We start from the raw sequence: 14,508 nt of genomic DNA, 5'->3' as shown, positions 1-14,508 counted from the left end.
AACGGTGAAAGAAATCTCAGACACCATGATGTCCCTTATACACCAGCATACTTCCCAACATGACTCTCTCCAGTAGGGACACAATGCTCTGTTTCAGGACTTCCCTCTTATTTTAAGATTGCTCTCGTCAGTGCTGAAACATCTTTGTTATCATTAACCTGTTAAAAACAGATGAGGAAATTCCTAAATTAAGCGGGAAGTCCTGGAACAGAGCATGTTGTCCCTCCTGGAGATTGTCATGTTGGGAGGTATGCACCAGAGAGTTGGGAATCTCAATGCACATCTGGATCTGCTCTATGGTGTATAAACTCTTTTTCCTCCCAGTTATCAGGTTTTGAAAAATAGGGCTAAGTACACACCTGCAAAAACCTCTGTTGATACTCAATCTAGAACCATCCGACTGCTGCAGGAAAGGTGGACAATTTGGAGAATCATCACTAGCGTAATAACTTATGCTTTGGGGGTATACCGGAAAGCATTAAAGAGGTTCAGCTAATGGGATTCTTGAGTATGGACCTGCCTGTAGCCCTAGGTATTAAGGAGGTGATTCAGGTGACCCAAATGAAATGGGCACAGAAACTGGGTTCTGATAAGAAGAATGACTGTACTTGGGTGCACCTTACTTGGTTTGTTCAATGGCAAGTTTGAGATCAATATGAAAGTTTGCTCCAATTTTTGATACTTTCTGTGTAATTCCTCCTTCCTACTCTTATTGTTACTGAATTATCTGGCAAACGCTGTCCTACTCCAATGGTGTCCATCATGATCTTGGTGCTTAGGAAAATTAATAGAAAATGTAATTTAAAGCGTGGTGCCTTGATTTAAATTTCTTAATTTGTTGCACTCTTATGGTTGTTATGTTAACTGTTGACTCTTAATCCCATATATGCTTCTTACAATATTTTTTATAATGTGATTTTGACTATTTTTTATTAAGTGTCTAACCTCAACATTGTCATATGCCAATATGCATTTACTCCTGCTTTTCCATTTATGGTATATTTTATTTATCTGCCCAAGGGGGAATCTCTCTACTACTGTACCTCTCTTCATTTTATTTAATCCTTGCCCGTCTGGTTATTTAACACTACCTTCTAGATCCAGACCTGTAGAGATCTACCTAACTAGAGAGGAGAATACGTTAGTCATGTCATCTTTCTCTACTGTCAATTCCTATCCTCGTACACCGGTGTAGTATGGTATGCCGGCGGTCGGGCTCCCGGCGACCAGCATACCGGCGCCGGGAGCCCGACCGCCAGCTTACCGACAGTGTGGCGAGCGCAAATGAGTCCCTTGCGGGCTCGCTGCGCTCGCCACGCTGCGCTCGCCACGCTGCGGGCACGGTGGCGCGCTACGCGCGCCATGCTATTTTATTCTCCCTCCAGGGGGGTCGTGGACCCCCACGAGGGAGAATAAGTGTCGGTATGCCGGCTGTCGGGATTCCGGCGCCGGTATACTGTGCGCCGGGATCCCGACAGCCGGCATACTGAAGACTACCCCTCGTACACATACCAACTTGAAATTGATCTCCTTGAATGGAGTGGACTGAATACACATGTGAAAATGAGTGGTGCCTCATCTTGGAAAAATTTGCCCAGATTTTGTCTTCCTTCAGAAAACATATTAGGCATGAGGTGACCCTAAAGTGCTTTGAGCACCTTGGATAAGGACATGCATATCTGCTCCATAGCACAAAAACACAAGGGGAGTAGCTATTCTTCTCAATAAAAACTTACCCTTTAACATACTGACACATACTGGACACCCACTTAGGTTAGAGGAGAGGAGATGCCGTACACAGAGGCAGAAAGGTTTTTTCACAGTAAGGACAATACGAGTTTGGAATTCTCTACCTGAGAGAGTAGTGATGGCAGACTCGGTCAATACTTTTAAGAATGGCCTAGATAAATTCCTAATGGATAAGGATATACAGGGTTATGGTGGATAGATCACGTACCATAGTTATAATAAAATGAGGAAATACAACACAACGGCCAACTTTATCAACAGATAAAATTACTCATGAAAATAATACAGAATAGGAGAACATAAATAGGTTGAACTCGACGGACGGATTGTCTTTTTTCAACCTCATAAACTATGTAACTATGTAACTATGTAAAATTATAGATCTGGGAGATCTGTGTAGTGTCATTTATAAATTGGTCAATTTATATGCCCCAAACACAGACAGGAATAATTTTTTGGCACATATCACCCAACACTTCAGTATTGCCCCAACCCCCTCCATTGATGATGATGCTTATATGACATGGCCAACCATTAAGACATTGCTAATCGGCAATTATTGGAAAATGATCTATCGACTCTAGGTAAAAGGGACATTTACTTTACCAGATATCAGATATTGCTAGATCATACGCTGGTCCTGCCTCTCCCTTTACCAGCGCTATACCCGCACGTTGCCTTTTTATGTGACACTCTAAACCACTCTGTGATTTCAACTGGAATGACCAAATGACTTTTGGACTTCCCTTCTCTTACTGTACCCCAGCTGGCTTCCTCTCAAAACCTTTTGTCTTCCAGCATTTACAATTAACTTTATATTTTTCATAAAATCGATTTATGCCCTCTCAGATGCTTCCATGTGTTTTTTTCTTTCCTCCTGCCACACTTGCCCTATCTATGTACAAAGAGGAAGCTGATATTTAACATTATATGTTGGAATGCCTCTTCAAAACTGTTCATATAGTTGTGTATTTTTTAATGTATTTCATACAATTTAAAAGTATTTTTCAAATATTTAAATATTATATTATGCACATCTGCAGAACGGATCTCCTCGTCAAAAACTGGGGGACACAGTAGGATGGCACGGTCGCATGTGATCTGACCATGCCAGTTAAGTGGTTAAACGGGTACTTTTGGCACTTAATTTAACAATATGCACATGCACACTTACTTGAATGGGCAATTTTGGGGATGTTCATATAGGGGACCAATGTGTGATAAAGGATAGCAAGTCATTACTGTTAGCTATTAGTACAGCAGGATGGAAAACTGAACAGGTTCTCGGCCTCCGCAGTGATCTGAGACAACTTGTCTTTCCTGTTCAAAATGAACTGGGTGGACACACTTTTACACTGGGAAACACATACTGATCCTTTCTTTTCTATATGAGAGAGTACATTGATACTCCTCCCGTCTACACTAAAACCAAAGTAAGAAACCACCTGGTACGAACTCAAAATGAGGCTGTAGAGCCCCCAATTTAAATTACTCCTCCTAAGATTGCTGATAGCAACTCAGTGTATGCATTTTTGGCCCCTGCCTACAAAGTACATTAAGTGTTTTCCCTTTTCCTCACTCCTTGACAGTTGCCTCCCTACACCTGACATTATATCATATATAAACTTGCTGACTTTATATATGTTTTATGTTATCTGTTATGTCTTAAGACATTGTGAATCTCATTGATTTCTTGCCAATGATTGAAGTAGGTGTGGTATAAAAAGTGGAGACTCAGGGGGCGTGGCCTGGCCGTTGTGGAGAGTGGACGTGCTTCCATCCAGCTCCTGAAGGCATAGCCCTGAACTACCCTTTTCCCCCACCTGCCCTCTCCCTGGGCGCTCCAGGTTACCCCCTGCGACCCCTCCCGTATTGAAGTTGCCGCTGTGGGGGACCCGTGGAATCGGGGAGTGCTTTTAAGCACTCTTGCAGATTGCGGCCTTCCCCCAGCGTGAAGCCGGGGCCTAAAGTTTGAGGACGACCCGGGCTCGACGTCCGGAAGCGGGACCTCGTCACTGTGTGGCTTCTAGCGGGCCCCATCTGTCTGCTGCCGTCCCCTCTACATCCCCTGCACCTCCGTCTGGAGACTGGGTGCCGAACACCGGCCGTGGGGACGATATTTCTCCGTGACCGGAGATCGAGTGGCGGCCGTCTTACCTGCTGCCCCCTGGAGACGCCGAGACGCTGGTCGCTCCTCCTTCCCCTCATCCCCTGCATCCTCTCTGAAGCCTGGGACCCGCGGCGCGGTGCCGTGGGCTGTTCGGACCCCGCAGACCTCTCCGCCGGCAGCCGCCTTCCTTCTACTCCCCCCCCTGCTATATGCTCCGGAGCTCCGTCTGCGGGTGACGCGGCTGGGTCTTGGATCCCCGGTACGCGGGCGCTGGTCCCGGCAGCACTCGCATTGCAGAGACTGAGCGGGCCTGGGTGTCCCTCCGGCTGCCAGAGCCTGGAATGAACCCTCCTGGAGGCCGGAGCTGTCCTACCCATCTGGAACCCCCTTTCTGCCCCCACTGTGCCCTGAAGCGCCCCTCCTGTCAGCCACCTTGCTGGGTCGGTGGACCCTCAGAGCCCTCCGGGACGGCCCCCCAACGTGAATGCTGACCTCTCCCCTGCTACCTGGCTGCTCACCTTTTTGTGGCTTGTTCCTGCCCCTGGAGAGTTGGTGGAGGTCAGCTTTTCCTCCAAGCTGCAGTTCATGGGAGCTCCCTGGGACCTACACCTGTGCAGTGAGTAACTCCCCCTGCTTTGTGCTAGCTGTTGTTGCTATATATTTCAGTGCTGCAGGCTCCACACTGTTACACACAGCTACACACACCTCAGCATCTGGGTACTTTTACGGGATACTGTGCTGTGACTTTTGCTCTATTCCGACCCCCCTTTTACGATAGCTGTGCACTTTATTGCTGGACTGTTTCTCATTTACATACTCCCAGACGTCTGCTCCATGATCGCTGACGGGATGTGAGTGCGACTGCTCCTGACTGGCTATGCTGTCTATCTAGCAGGGGAATGTGTCCCCCGTCATCCTCCTAGACTATGGTATTGTCCTTTTGAAATGGTCCTTTCATTCACCCTCTTCTGATGGCCAGAGGCAAGAAAAATCAACAGGGAAAATCCGCCCGGTCTACACGTAGTACTTCGTCTCAATTGAATCTCCGATCCTACTTATCTATAACGCCTGTTGCTGATCCCTCTCCTACTACGCCTGATACAGGTATTGACCCGCCCACGATGGCTTCCTCTCCCCCGACTGGAGATCTACAAGCTCAAATGACCCAACTGCGCGGTGAAATTGGGGAAATTCTGACTCACGTCCGCTCCCTTCCTTCTAAACAAGACATGCAAGCTCTTGAATGCCGATTTCAGGACTCTATTCAAACCCAGATCTCGTTGGTACAATCTGATATAAAACATTTGGGTTCCCGAATTGTCGCTCTGGAGGAGGAAAGGGACACAGTGGAGGACCAACTACTTCATCTTCGCGACGTGGTCACTCAACAGGGATCGGACATGGAGCTGATGCAGAATAAATTAGACGACCTGGACAATAGAGGCCATCAAAATAACATTAGAGTCCGGGGCCTCCCTGAAGCGGTTCCTCCATCCGGCCTTCTTGACGCTCTAACCAAAATATTCGGCGAGATCCTGGGTCTGGACTCCGCTGACTCGATTGAATTCGACCGGGCTCATAGAGCCCTCAGACCAAAAGGGCCAGCTTCTGACCGCCCGAGGGACGTCATTTGCAGACTCCACTATTTCTCACAGAAAGAGGAGATTCTACGCAAGGTATGAGATTTAGAGGGAGTCGATTTTAATGGTACTCGAATCCAAATTTTTCAAGGCCTCTCCTGGCGTACACTCCAACAGCGGAGGTTGTTGAAGCCTTTGACAGAAGTGATGCGCAAACGCGACCTGAAGTACAGATGGGGTTTCCCGTTTGCCTTACAAGTGTCCCATGCTGGTAAGATCCTTTCTCTCCAATCTCCGGTGGATTTGCCTGGATTTTGCTCTGCTTTGGGACTAGAAGATATTTCCCTCCCTGATTGGCGAGCTTTTACTCTCCCCACCCTGGCCTCTACCAATTCAACCAGAAGAGAGAGGTGGCACAAGGTCCAGAATCCTAAACGGAAATCCAAAGGTGAAGACCCTCTCCAATCGGTGGATGCCACCTGACGGGAGTGCGGCTGAAGTGCTTTGCTTGTCCTTATTCAAGATCTGATTTCGACAGTCTCCCATGTCAGGTTTACAGACTGACCCCCCTGTGAGACTTATTTGCTTGGTTTCTCTGTTGTATTTGCTTCATGCCTTCAGATTTGTGGTGTACACTTTCAGGTTCCCATAAAGAAAGGAAGGGGAGGAGAGAAAAAAAAAAAGGAAAATAATTCTTTTTTTTTTCTTCCCTCAGCTTCCCAAGATGTTTGACAATAGCTGTACTCTGTTTTTCACCATTGTACCATGTCATAGCTGTCAATTACTAATCTATATTTAGACCTAGAACCTTACCCATACGCGTTGTCAAAGTCAAAAAAATATTACATAAAGAGAACATACAAACTACACACACTTAAGTCGCTATACTTGCAAATACGCGCAGCGAGCACAGTAAAATATGGTAACACACACATTTACACGGACATGCCACAGAGATGGATTCGACACTTATTTCATACAGTACATAATTATAATAATATCAAGCGCCAGACATCATGATGATTTAGAATTATATATATTGAAGTAATATCATGTATGTGTATTATTTGAACGGAACAAGATAGACTGGTCATGTTTACTATTAAAACAACCAGCTTAATATGTAGATTAATTTGATACTTGTTATGAAGTTATAGGACATTGCAGCGAATAGTTATGATTACATGTATAAAAGCTAAAATCGCTCTTATTAGAACAATAGATATTCTTAGAGGTAGAGGACAGGGAACTCAGGCCAGCCCTTTGGATGTCTTCAAGGCTGAATCTGATTACCATATACAAAGGAATTGGTGACTCATCGTGAACCCCTCCCCCAGAAACTAGATGAGACATAAGCTGACCACACAGGAGGTCAGATGGACTTGCTTTTTGGTCTCAGAGGCCGATGATGGACTTGCTAGCAGATCAGTTCCTGTATTTATTTACAGAGAGAGGGAGACATAAGCTACGTTGGAGGGAATAGTAATTGTATCGCTGGCATGTAACTGAAATTGTATGTAATTGTATGTAATTGTATGTTCTAACTGTTTACTGTGTGAGTTGTATTCATGTAACTATAGGTATACTGTACTTTGTAATATATATTGAATCCATATCCTTTTAACAACAAATATATACATCAATGAGCTTTGGAACTCAGATAATGTGTGGGTGTATTGTTTTCTCTTATGGGATGCAGTGTTGTGCGATGTACAGCGCACATTTATGGGATATGGTATGACAATGCTAAATTCCTTTGTCGTATAAACAACCCTTTATGAAGCTAAGAACACTGTACGCTGTTTGCTTAAGAAATACCGTATGGGTACGCTATTTGCGTAACGATCGCTAAGCCGTAGGCGAGACGCTCAAGCGTCACGTTCGCTCACGGCCCAGTGATCACAGGACACGTTATTGGTTATGTCTAGAGTAATGATTCGCTATGGCGTAGCTTACGCTCGAGACCACGAGGAGGTCACCAGCGGTGCAGACGCTCACAACGCTATACCTTAATGTTTAAACCTTATACCAAAGAAATACAAAGAATACCTTAATGTGAGTACAGGGTGTAAGTGCAACCTTGTGTAACCTGACTAACTACAAAGCTGCTTGAGCGTCACCGACACTCAAGTGAACACTTAACACTATAGGAAATACACAGATGCTGGTTTAGGTTCCAAAGCCTATTAACTGTATTATATCTAATATACTTGTAAAAGGGGATAACAGTACAAATGATACACTACAATATAACAGAGACTTCCTAACCACAGAACTAAACAATAAATACAAAAAGACAATACTACACTGACCTAAATGCAATACAATACAATACTATCTAATACAATACAATACTAGCCTAGTCTAGGGGAGATATGAGAGAACAGGACAGAGAGAGAGAGAGCGAGAGAGAGAGAGAGAGAGATTGGCTCACAGAAAGACAATGATAACGGAGAGAAACTTACGCACAAAGGGTATGATCGCCTGCGCCTCGATATCCAGCTCCCGGCTATCAGCAGATAACCGTTGATGAGAGAGTGAGAGCTGGATGTGGTCGGTCTGCCTATTTATGCCCCACACACAATGCAATCTCCTGGTCCTACAATCCCATTGTCCATTGGCCGAAGGAATTCGGCCCTGCATCATAACAAAAGGTCATAGGGTGATTCATACAGGTGGGCTGTGACGATTTCCAACAGCTCAGGTGGGTGGGAAACTGGGTTTCCCGCCGCATACCTGAGTATGTGTAATTAATAGAAATGGACATAAACTTCTTATGTCCATAACTATTCGCACGAGCGATTAATACGCTCCAAACCAACACCGGAATATTGCTAATTAAATACTCTTCCGATGGGTACCAAACACTGCTGTATGATTCCTGTTAGACCCTTCGTACGATATAAAGAGGGATTCCTCAGCTCTGGGACATTGTATTTTAACCAAACTTTCAGAATCTATCAAAGGGACCATGATCTATAAACTACATTAATTGTGAAAATATGTAACGAATGAGTCGCACGCTACGACTATATAAACTCTACCGTAAATACGCATACCGCGCCTGCGAGTGCACGCTATTGCGGGTATGCGCCTCCACGGGAGAGCGTACGCACGCGCAGCGCGGACCAGTGTGTGGTGCAAATATGGCAACGTGCATTGAGACATTTTTCTGACTTTGACAGTCCACCCTTTGGCAGTCAATAATAACTGCCACAAAACATTTAAGGAGAAAAATGTAAGTCAGGGGTTAATTGATTTCCATGGTTGGGTAGGGGAGGAGAGAGGAGAAGGTGTGAAGAGGGTATGACCTAGTGAGATAGCAGAAGCATGTGTGTATGAATCCATGTTTGGGGGGTCATGTATCATCGTGCCGTACGTGTTGTAAATCAAGCTTCGAGGTATTGCGAAGTATACATTTGAATTCCTTCTTATCCTGTGGTACAGGTCTGTGGATGGGCTGTCAAACTTTACCGAGCTCATTTCGGCTGTGGTTGTAACAAAATGGGGATGCACATTTTAGTTGATGATACATGAATGGGGGAGGTATGTGGTTGCTGATATCTGTGCCTGTATTCCCTATCATCTATGTGTGTCGTTACCTGAGGGTTGTAGAGATGAAGATAAAGAACACTTACGAAAAAATGCAATGATATTCTATGTCAGGGAAATGTACATCTGTTGTTGAAGTTGTGTTCGGTATCTGTTGAGAGTCGTCTTCTTTGCGCTGTTTTGCTCCTTAGGCATGAGCAACAAGCTTTGTCAGTGCCATCAGATTTACAAAAATGTTGGGCTAGCGTGAGTTTAAAAATACTAGGGAAACTGGGGATCCATGGCAAAGTTCATCAAGTGTCCATATTTAAAGTTGTCAAATCTTCTTCTTTGGTCAATCCGTTGTCTGTATACATCTCGTCTCGTCAGCTTCCTCGTCCAAGGGGGTCTTTGTATCTTGGAGAAAAGCAGAAAAACAGGTGAAAGAAACGGACCGTATAATCGCATTTTCATCACATCCTGGTTTCTATCATTGGGTCATAAATCAAATCCAGGTTAATTACGGTTTCCTCACTCCTCAAGCTCATCACTTTTGTACTTTGTTTGCACCTCATTAAAGCCTGCCCGCATCTAAATATCAATCCAATCGATATAACGACACCCAAGATACATAGTAGAAACTTTCCAACATCCATTATGACTCCTTGAGCCCACTCTCCCAAACCGGAGAACCAATTTCGCGGGTTCAACCATGACACCCAACTAGTCAGCTCATTACCTACAGCAGCAAGGGTGAGATTGTGTTTTCGACGAAATTCCCACTTCAATTGGAGAATATCGTCCATCTTTTGGTCTATGACCTCTACCGGATCCTCGGTGCTATTCGTGATATACGTGCAACACTTTATGCCGTACTGTGTTGCCAATGTAACACAATATCCGCCTGTTACTGCTGTAAGATAATTAAGAACCATTCTATGCTGTACCAGTTCTGTTTTGTAAGCTTGAAGTTCTCTTCCAGTGTATCTAAACGTGTCATCATACATTTCAGTGATATTATCTAACAAATTGGCGAGTGCGGAAATGTATCTATAATTCATCACCCCTCGAGCGGTACGAGTGAAATCTAACGCTACCAGAACCTGAATCCCAGTGGATTCATGGATAAGATCGGAGGCCGGATGCTCTAATCTTTCTGACAGTTGTCTTTTAACTCGGTGCTCGTAATGAGTGTGAGTATAAGGAGCTTGGGCACCACGGTGTATGTCCTTCATTTTGTCATGTGTAACAGTCATCACTTCAGGCAATACTTTTCCAATATAACACAATCCTTCAGAGTTTGGGGCAAGCCACTTGTACGCCTTTCTCCCGCATATGAAATATGCATCATCGGGGAGAACATAAGGGACGGAGAAGGACATGATCATGTTACAAACCTTCCAGGTGAAATCTCCTGACCCTAATTCTTCCATCTGCTTAATGCACGTATCGGTTTGTACGATATGTGCACAGTATCCTGGTGATACCTCTCCAACTCTAGTAATCCTATTTCCTAAGGTATATCGATACCGGAAAGATTTTCCTCTACTGGCTATGTGGCGTACGAGCTCTGTATCTGTAGGCATTCTATCTGCTCTGTGTGAAAAGGTCATGGTAAGGTTGCTCCATGACACTTCCCAATTTCCCGGTTTTCTGGGATTGGAGATGTTAAAACATAAGAGGGACCTATCCACATGGTATTGGTGGAGCTTCAAACTAGGAGGGCTGGAGATGTTAAACCTCCGGTCCACCGGTCTCCCACCACTTAGCTCAAGTACCTCCCCTAACGTTAAAGGAAATGGTACTAGCCCTGATTTGCTGTGACCCTGAGGTACTTGAGAGCATACCCAACAATCTGTTTGGTTTAACACGTTACCCACTAAGGAGTGATAGTCACTCAATGGATGCCGGTCTATATGGATATTAAAACTAGATTGGCATTTCTTTATGCATCCATCTTCAACCAGATTATCACAGAGCCTACAGATACAATTTTCTTCAGCTAACAATCCATCACAATTTCTTCTATCGGATCGTTTTCTGATACTCGCCTTTGCTTGTTGGTTTGGTTGATCTTGGAAAACTACGCCTCCATCATCATAATCGGAACCCATTCCAGAACCTCTTTCGACCTCTATGGTACTCTCGCCGGAACAGACTGCTCTGGTCAACATCATGGTTAACATCAAAATCCGGATCACAGTCTCTTGGGGCAAGTCCATCTTTGAGGAGGAAATAGAGAAGAATGAGAAGGGGGAAAAAGAAATTTTAAGGGAGAGGGGCTGGGAAGTGGAGAAAAACAATAAAAGGGAGAAGGGAGTCGACAACTGCTTTCGGTCTTCAAGGCTCAGGTGCCGCCTCAGTCCTCCTGGAACAGACACTCCAGTGATACAACCTCTACCGTCTGTTCCTTATCACGGGACTTCTCGGGATCAGCAACCTTTTTGCAGTGGGATGAATGGACCCAAGTCTCTCTCTCAGCAACCTTCAATGCTGTGGTGCTAGTCAATAAGACCTGGTATGGTCCTTCCCATCTATCAATAAGACAACCTGAGCGTAGAAAATTTCGTATCATTACATAATCCCCAGGTTCAATGTCATGACAATTACTATCTGGTAAATCAGGAATCATCAACTTCAGATTATCATTTTGATTCCTCAACTGCTTACTCATGTTAATCAAGTACTTTACAGTTACTTCATTGTTACATTTCAAATCATCCTGAGGGTTAATCATGACATGCGGTTGTCGACCAAACAAGATTTCAAAAGGGGACAGATTAAGAGGGGACCTGGGAGTGGTTCTGATGCTATACAAAACAATGGGTAAAGCTTCTGGCCACGTCAATCCTGTCTCTGCCATTACTTTACTCAATTTATTTTTAATAGTGCTGTTCACTCTTTCGACCTTCGCACTCGCCTGTGGACGGTACGGAGTGTGCAGCTTGCTATCAATACCCATCAATTTACACATTCCTTGAAAGACATCACCTGTAAAATGGGTACCCCTATCACTTTCAATGATTCTAGGGATACCATATCTACATACAAATTCCTGCACAATTTTCTTAGCTGTAAACATAGCGGTATTTGTAGCTGCTGGAAAAGCTTCGACCCAATTCGAGAAAACATCTATACAGACAAGTACATATTTCAAATTTCGACATGGGGGTAATTGAATGAAGTCAATTTGTATTACCTGGAAAGGGCCGCCGGCAGGTGGGATATGGGATGGTTCTGTAGGTATTGCTTTTCCAATATTCTTTCTCAGACAGGTAAGGCATGACATTGCTCTTTTACCCGCATGAGAGGAGAATCCTGGGGCGCACCAGTATGCTCTTACCAATTTGCACATCCCCTCCTTGCCTAGATGAGTCAGCCCGTGAGCTGCTTCAGCCAGACATGGAAGGTATGCCCTGGGGGCCACCGGTTTACCATGTCCATCCGTCCAGAGCCCTGAGGACTCTTGGCCATATCCCTTTGCCTTCCAGACTGCTCTTTCCTGTGTGGAACACAAATTCTGCATCTCACACAACTTTTGTGTGTTGATGGTATTAAATACCATCAACTGTGTGGTGTTTGTCCGTGTGGGGGTAGCAGCTGCAAGCTTTGCGGCTTCGTCTGCTCGGCTGTTACCAAGGGATACTGGGTCTTGGCTATATGTATGTGCTTTACATTTGATAACAGCCACTCTGTCGGGTTCCTGTATCGCTGTTAGAAGCCTTTTTATGTGAGCTGCATGCGCTATCGGTGTACCAGCTGCCGTCATGAAATTTCTGAGCCGCCATAGCGCTCCGAAATCATGGACTACCCCGAAGGCGTATCTAGAATCGGTGTAGATATTGGCAGACTTACCCTTAGCCAATTCACATGCTCTGGTTAGGGCGACCAGTTCAGCAACCTGGGCTGAGTGAGGTGGGCCTAGCGGTTCCGCTTCTATGGTGTCTTGGTCATCTACGACTGCGTATCCAGTACACAAGTCTCCCGAGTCTGACTGTCTGTGACAACTACCGTCCGTGTAGAACGTGAGTTCTGCATCTTCCAGTGGATTGTCACTGATGTCAGGCCTTGCGGTAAAATTTTGGGTCAAATATTCCATACAATCATGTGTATCTTCCTTTGCATTAAATCCTCCTTCCCCATCACTCTCACCTTCCACCCTTTGTGTCTGACCAGGCACACCTGGGAGAAATGTTGCAGGATTTAATGCGCTGCATCTCCTTATGGTGATGTTTACGGGGGCCATTAATGCCAATTCCCATCTTGTAAACCTTGCTGATGAGACGTGTCTGGTTTGGGCAGAATTCAATAAGGCAGATACCGCATGCGGTGTATGGATTGTGAGGTTGTGGCCTAGCACAACATCTTCGCTTTTTGTCACTAGCAATGCTATCGCCGCAACGCTACGCAAGCATGTGGGGAGGGATCGCGCTACCGTGTCTAGCTGAGCGCTGTAGTATGCAATTGGCCTGCTGGCATCACCGTGTTTTTGTGTTAGTACACCTGCTGCGCACCCAGCACTTTCTGTTCCGTATAGTTCAAAGGGTTTCCCATAGTCTGGCATACCTAGTGCTGGTGCCTGCGTTAGGCACTGTTTGAGTCTCTCAAATGCTGTTTCAGATTCGTCTGTATGCGAAATCCGATCAGGTTTGTTTGAAGAGACCATTTCCTGCAAAGGTAGCGCCAATATGGAAAACCCTGGGATCCAATTACGGCAATACCCACACATTCCTAAAAACGTCCTGATCTGTTGCTGGGTTTGCGGCAGTGTCATGTCTCCAATGGCTTGGATTCTATCAGCGGTCAGGTGTCTCAGTCCTTGTGTTAGACAGTGTCCCAAATATTTTACCTTAGCTTGGCATAATTGCAACTTGTCTTTGGAAACCTTGTGACCTGTGTCTGAAAGATGAAACAGGAGCTGTTTCGTATCCTTCAGAGATGCTTCCAGTGAATCTGAACACAGTAATAAATCGTCCACATACTGTATCAATACTGATCCACTGTCTGGTTGGAAAGACTGTAAACAATCATGCAAAGCCTGAGAAAATATACTTGGACTATCTATGAAACCTTGGGGTAACCGAGTCCACGTGTATTGGACTCCTCTGTATGTGAATGAAAACAAATATTGGCTGTCAGGGTGCAGAGGTACCGAAAAGAAAGCGGAGCAGAGGTCAATAACAGTGAAAAATTTGGCAGTGGGAGGAATTTGCATTAGGATGACAGCTGGATTAGGCACTACGGGGAACTGACTCTCAACTATTTTGTTAATCCCCCTTAAATCCTGCACTAGCCTTTAACCCCTCCCCCCACTCTTTTTAACAGGGAAGATGGGACTATTTGCTGTGCTGGACGTTCTTACTAGAATGCCCTGTTGTAGCAAGCGCTCTATTACGGGAAAAACTCCTAACTCCACCTCTGGCTTCAGAGGATACTGTGGGATTTTTGGAGCTATCCTACCATCTTTTACTTGCACAACTACTGGAGCTACGTTTGCCATTAATCCAGTGTCCTGTCCATCTTTTGTCCAAAGTGACT

The sequence above is a fragment of the Pseudophryne corroboree genome, chromosome 1 (assembly GCF_028390025.1).
Source record: "Pseudophryne corroboree isolate aPseCor3 chromosome 1, aPseCor3.hap2, whole genome shotgun sequence".
In the NCBI taxonomy this organism is placed as follows: domain Eukaryota; kingdom Metazoa; phylum Chordata; class Amphibia; order Anura; family Myobatrachidae; genus Pseudophryne; species Pseudophryne corroboree.
The sequence above is the reverse complement of the archived record's forward strand: the minus strand, read 5'-3'. Positions refer to the sequence as shown.